The sequence below is a fragment of the Anomaloglossus baeobatrachus genome, chromosome 3 (assembly GCF_048569485.1).
Source record: "Anomaloglossus baeobatrachus isolate aAnoBae1 chromosome 3, aAnoBae1.hap1, whole genome shotgun sequence".
Taxonomy (NCBI): domain Eukaryota; kingdom Metazoa; phylum Chordata; class Amphibia; order Anura; family Aromobatidae; genus Anomaloglossus; species Anomaloglossus baeobatrachus.
The window spans coordinates 42,780,551-42,786,506 of record NC_134355.1 but is presented as its reverse complement, the minus strand read 5'-3'; the positions used below and the strand labels follow the sequence as shown (position 1 = coordinate 42,786,506).

Here is a 5,956-nt window from a genome sequence, read left to right as displayed (position 1 = left end):
TTTTTAGATAGAGCCTTGCCGGGAGGCTCGGGTTTTAAGAGGGGAGGCGTGTAGTGGGTGAGCAAATCCCCCTACCAAGAAAAACATAGTTAGCCCGGAAATGCCATTAATAAAAATGTGTCCGTTGTAAATGTAATATGTTTGAAACCCCCTAGTGGCCGGGTGGAACGGCTGTTGCCACCGGGGAAGGAGGAGCCGGCTAACACCAGGGGAGGAGTTTAGGTGTGTGTGAGTTAGTTGGATCCGGGACGGAAGAGGGAGAACATCGAGGGGCAGAGTGTGTGAGCGGGACCAGCAGGGGGCGCCGGAGAGAAAGGAGTGGAACGTAACCTCAGGGTGTGAAGCAACTGGTGTGGGTCCGGTGTGCGTGTAACCGAAGAGTGGGAGCCCGGCGAAGTGGAGTACCCCGGGCATATCCCCATCAGAGGGTGCGTTAGGGCAGGCTGCCCCCAGCTCCACCGAAAGTGCCTGATTTTGCTGCCGGATTGTTATGTACAATAAAGGATGTCTTTTGTTACCACCACCCTTTGCCTGAAGATCGTTTGTACACCGTCCGGCGAATGCACCATCACACTCTGCCCCACCAAGTCAGCTCCCGACCTTGAGGTAGTGGTGAAGCCAGGAACAAGCCTGAAAACTACAGCCACGACTACAAGGCCGGAGGCTCCCCTGGCTCATCATTACATTATCCTCGGTTTTGTTATGCTCGGTTTGTTGTGTTATCCCCGGTTGTGTTATCTCCGGTTTTATCAGCCTCGGTTTTGTTATGCCCGGTTTTGTTATGCTCGGTTATGTTGTGTTATCCTCGGTTATGTATTATCCCCGGTTTTGTTATGCTCGGTTTTGTTATCCTCGGTTATGTATTATCCCCGGTTTTGTTATCCCCGGTTTTGTTATCCTCGGTTATGTATTATCCCCGGTTTTGTTATCCCCGGTTTTGTTATCCCCGGTTTTGTTATCCTCGGTTATGTATTATCCCCGGTTTTGTTATCCTCGGTTCTGCATCATCCTCGGTTCTGTTATCCCGTTTTGTTATGCTCGGTTATATTGTGTTATCCCCGGTTCTGTATCATCCTCGGTTCTGTTATCCCGTTTTGTTATGCTCGGTTATGTTGTGTTATCCCGTTTTGTTATCCTCGGTTCTGTATTATCCTCGGTTCTGTTATCCCGTTTTGTTATGCCCGGTTATGTTGTGTTATCCCGTTTTGTTATGCTCGGTTATGTTATGCTCGGTTATGTTGTGTTATCCCCGGTTTTATTATCCTCGGTAATGTATTATCCCCGGTTGTGTTATCTCCGGTTTTATCCCCGGTTGTGTTATCCTCGGTTCTGTTATCCTCGGTTCTGTTATCCCGTTTTGTTATGCTCGGTTATGTTGTGTTATCCTCGGTTCTGTATTATCCCCGGTTGTGTTATCCTCGGTTCTGTATCATCCTCGGTTCTGTTATCCCGTTTTGTTATGCTCGGTTATGTTGTGTTATCCCCGGTTCTGTTATCCTCGGTTCTGTTATCCCGTTTTGTTATGCTCGGTTATGTTGTGTTTTCCTCGGTTCTGTTATCCTCGGTTCTGTTATCCCGTTTTGTTATCCTCGCTTCTGTATTATCCTCGGTTCTGTTATCCCGTTTTGTTATGCCCGGTTATGTTGTGTTATCCCGTTTTGTTATGCTCGGTTATGTTATGCTCGGTTATGTTGTGTTATCCCCGGTTTTATTATCCTCGGTAATGTATTATCCCCGGTTGTGTTATCTCCGGTTTTATCCCCGGTTGTGTTATCCTCGGTTCTGTTATCCTCGGTTCTGTTATCCCGTTTTGTTATGCTCGGTTATGTTGTGTTATCCTCGGTTCTGTATTATCCCCGGTTGTGTTATCCTCGGTTCTGTATCATCCTCGGTTCTGTTATCCCGTTTTGTTATGCTCGGTTATGTTGTGTTATCCCCGGTTCTGTTATCCTCGGTTCTGTTATCCCGTTTTGTTATGCTCGGTTATGTTGTGTTTTCCTCGGTTCTGTTATCCTCGGTTCTGTTATCCCGTTTTGTTATCCTCGGTTCTGTATTATCCTCGGTTCTGTTATCCCGTTTTGTTATGCCCGGTTATGTTGTGTTATCCCGTTTTGTTATGCTCGGTTATGTTATGCTCGGTTATGTTGTGTTATCCCCGGTTTTATTATCCTCGGTAATGTATTATCCCCGGTTGTGTTATCTCCGGTTTTATCCCCGGTTGTGTTATCCTCGGTTGTGTTATCCCGTTTTGTTATGCTCGGTTATGTTGTGTTATCCCCGGTTCTGTTATCCTCGGTTCTGTTATCCCGTTTTGTTATGCTCGGTTATGTTGTGTTTTCCTCGGTTCTGTTATCCTCGGTTCTGTTATCCCGTTTTGTTATGCTCGGTTAAGTTGTGTTATCCCCGGTTCTGTATCATCCTCGGTTCTGTTATCCCGTTTTGTTATGCTCGGTTATGTTGTGTTATCCCCGGTTCTGTTATCCTCGGTTCTGTTATCCCGTTTTGTTATGCTCGGTTATGTTGTGTTATCCCCGGTTCTGTTATCCTCGGTTCTGTTATCCCGTTTTGTTATGCTCGGTTATGTTGTGTTATCCCCGGTTCTGTATCATCCTCGGTTCTGTTATCCCGTTTTGTTATGCTCGGTTATGTTGTGTTATCCCCGGTTCTGTTATCCTCGGTTCTGTTATCCTCGGTTCTGTTATCCCGTTTTGTTATGCTCGGTTATGTTGTGTTATCCCCGGTTCTGTTATCCTCGGTTCTGTTATCCCGTTTTGTTATGCTCGGTTATGTTGTGTTTTCCTCGGTTCTGTTATCCTCGGTTCTGTTATCCCGTTTTGTTATCCTCGGTTCTGTATTATCCTCGGTTCTGTTATCCCGTTTTGTTATGCCCGGTTATGTTGTGTTATCCCGTTTTGTTATGCTCGGTTATGTTATGCTCGGTTATGTTGTGTTATCCCCGGTTTTATTATCCTCGGTAATGTATTATCCCCGGTTGTGTTATCTCCGGTTTTATCCCCGGTTGTGTTATCCTCGGTTGTGTTATCCCGTTTTGTTATGCTCGGTTATGTTGTGTTATCCCCGGTTCTGTTATCCTCGGTTCTGTTATCCCGTTTTGTTATGCTCGGTTATGTTGTGTTTTCCTCGGTTCTGTTATCCTCGGTTCTGTTATCCCGTTTTGTTATGCTCGGTTAAGTTGTGTTATCCCCGGTTCTGTATCATCCTCGGTTCTGTTATCCCGTTTTGTTATGCTCGGTTATGTTGTGTTATCCCCGGTTCTGTTATCCTCGGTTCTGTTATCCCGTTTTGTTATGCTCGGTTATGTTGTGTTATCCCCGGTTCTGTTATCCTCGGTTCTGTTATCCCGTTTTGTTATGCTCGGTTATGTTGTGTTATCCCCGGTTCTGTATCATCCTCGGTTCTGTTATCCCGTTTTGTTATGCTCGGTTATGTTGTGTTATCCCCGGTTCTGTTATCCTCGGTTGTTATCCCGTTTTGTTATGCTCGGTTATGTTGTGTTATCCCCGGTTCTGTATCATCCTCGGTTCTGTTATCCCGTTTTGTTATGCTCGGTTATGTTGTGTTATCCCCGGTTCTGTTATCCTCGGTTGTTATCCCGTTTTGTTATGCTCGGTTATGTTGTGTTATCCCCGGTTCTGTATCATCCTCGGTTCTGTTATCCCGTTTTGTTATGCTCGGTTATGTTGTGTTATCCCCGGTTCTGTTATCCTCGGTTGTTATCCCGTTTTGTTATGCTCGGTTATGTTGTGTTATCCCCGGTTCTGTATCATCCTCGGTTCTGTTATCCCCGGTTTTGTTATGCCCGGTTATGTTGTGTTATCCCCGGTTTGTTATCCCGGTACTAGGCTGCTCCTCGTTGCCGGGTAACAGTGACATAAACACAATAACACCCGCACAGCGCCCCCTGCCTGCAGCGCCGCTCTGACAGCGGAATCACATACGATCACATGAGCAGCAGCGCCCTCTAGCCGCAGCAGCGTGTGCAGCGCGCCCGTGCAGCAGGAGTAGCCCCAGCCGTGTATGGAGAGCGGCTTCCCCTGCGCCCCCCGGGCTGCCTCCCGCTCCCGCCCTCTCTCCTGGCTTGCATCACCAGCTCTCACAGCTCACTCGCTTTGCTATTCTTAGAATGACGTCAGGCAGCATTCCTGAACTGCCCCTCCGTGCTGCTATATAAAGAGGTGATGCAACACTGCCAGGGAGAGACACTCACACAGAGAGTCACTGAGCTCACACCGCTCAGCCCGGACACCACTGGCATTCTTCACTAGCACCAGGGACCCTCAGTGACACATCAGAGCAGGTAAGAGGCACAGGGGGCTCCTGCTACCACTCCTGGCACAGGCTGGGAACTTCTCCAAGGAACTTTTCTTTGTGCAGTTGTTTTCCCTCTTCTGGATCCTTTGTGTTTCTCAACTTTACTCCTTCACTTGTGACTGTCTCATCTTGAGTCATTCACACACAGAAGTATCTAACTATCTAGCTTACTATCTATATTCCTTTGCATTCTTTTTTCTTTCTTTCTTTCTTTCTTTCTTTCTTTCGTTCTTTCATCTTCTTTACTACTTCACTTATGAGTTTCTCATTTTGAGCCATTCACACAGAAGTATCTCTCTAGCTATCTATTCTATCTATATTCCTTTTCATTCTTTAATTTCTTCTTTTCTTTCTTTTTCTTTCTCTTTCTTTCTTTCTTTCACCTTCTTTACTACTTCACTTGTGACTTTCTCATCTTGAGTCATTCACTGTCAGAAGTATCTATCTATCTATCTATCTATCTATCCTCCATCTATCTATCTATCTATCTATCCCCCATCTATCTATCTATCTATCTATCTATCCCTCTATCTATCTATCCATCCCTCTATCTATCTCTCTATCTATCTATCTATCTATCTATCTATCCCTCTATCTATCTATCTATCTATCTATCTATCTATCTATCTATCTATCTATCTATCCCTCTATCTATCTATCTATCTATCTATCTATCCCTCTATCTATCTATCTATCTATCTATCTATCTATCCCTCTATCTATCTATCTATCTGTCTGTCTATCTATCCCTCTATCTATTCCTCTATCCCCATCTATCTATTCATCCCTCTATCTATCTATCTATCTATCTATCTATCTATCTATCTATCTATCATTCCCTCTATCTATTCCTCTATCTATCTATCTATCTATCTATCCCTCTATCTATCCCTCTATCTATCTATCTATCTATATCCTTTCTTCTTTTCTTTCTTCTTTTCTTTCTTCCTTTCTTTCTTCCATATTACAATGCATAAAAAAAACTTGATACGATGTTACCAATAGACAATAGAATGTTGTGTAAATAGATACCATGTAACCATGGTGATTCTTTTATATTCCCCTTATATACAGTAGATGAATTGGATCAATAAGTTTCTATCAGACATTCTGTGTATATTAATAACTTTTCTATAGGATCAATATAAATTCTTATATCTGTGTATAATTACTATATTGGGATTACTATTCTATAGGGTTAATATCATGTGCAATACAGGGTAATATAAATGTATCACTCCTAATATACTTTTGTCATTCGTGGGACATAGTATTTCAATAGGGTTAATATATAGAAGCATATGTCTGTGTATTGTTAGGAATGACTATTCTATAGGACTAGAGCATCTATATTTAATAACTTTACTATAAGACTAATATAACTATAATTAATAAATATAATTAATACACTTTGGCATCCTATAATTGAGATTTCCCTTTTCCCCCCCAATATTGTCAGCTGTTCCCCCGTCTTATAATCAGAAGTTGTATAAGTAATATCCTTATTTATTATAACGCACAGAGGTTCTATAGGATAATTACAGGATCCGTTTATGTGTGTGTATATAATGTACAGATGTAGCAGAGCTGAGTTTGCCATTCTGCTTGACTATTCCTAATGTCA

The 5,956-nt window shown here is 43.2% G+C and overlaps 1 protein-coding gene across 1 annotated transcript in view; it reads left to right on the top strand.

Annotated features, from left to right (window-relative positions):
* The first annotated feature begins 4,180 nt into the window (after positions 1-4,180).
* ATF3 (activating transcription factor 3) overlaps positions 4,181-5,956 on the top strand; it is a 15,959-nt gene continuing 14,183 nt past the window's right edge. Inside the window, exon 1 of the mRNA XM_075339157.1 lies at positions 4,181-4,318. The gene's annotated coding sequence lies outside the window, so the exon portion shown is untranslated. The remainder of the gene's footprint in view (positions 4,319-5,956) is intronic.